The following is a 586-nucleotide window of genomic DNA, read 5'->3' on the forward strand; positions in this document are numbered from 1 at the left end:
GTTTGTCTCTTGTCTTTTTAGTGGGATAAAGACACTTCAAAATAAAAGCAAGAGAATAGCTTAATTTAGAAAATTCTCCTTTGATCTGCTGCTGCTTTTCTCTGACACCACTTTCGTACAATTATGAATTTTATTTTCTAAATTAAAAATATTGTGTACGATTCCTTCCTACAAAAGAAAACCTATTCAACTTTTAAACCTTAATGGTCTGTTTCTTTGTTTAATAATCTCTTGCACTACTGGCCTTCCCCAAAAAGGTTTCCAGGGATTGCTGCTCATGATAGTGAGACTAACCTCCTCATCTCAAAAGGGGGGAAAAAATCACTGGATCATTCTGTTAACATTTATCACTTGGTACGCCTTATTTAAAGTCTCTGCACAATGGGCCTAACCAACACCCAGTGAACCTGAAGCAAATACTCACCAGCAACTACACACCACACCACAGAAATACTAACCCAGGAAGCAATCCCTGTAACAAACCCGTTGCCTACTGTGTCCCCATATCTACTCTAGTGCCACCATCAGAGGACCCAACCACACCAGCCATACCATCAGGGGCTCATTCACCTACACATCTATTAAT

Source organism: Eretmochelys imbricata, chromosome 8 (genome assembly GCF_965152235.1).
Source record: "Eretmochelys imbricata isolate rEreImb1 chromosome 8, rEreImb1.hap1, whole genome shotgun sequence".
NCBI lineage: Eukaryota > Metazoa > Chordata > Testudines > Cheloniidae > Eretmochelys > Eretmochelys imbricata.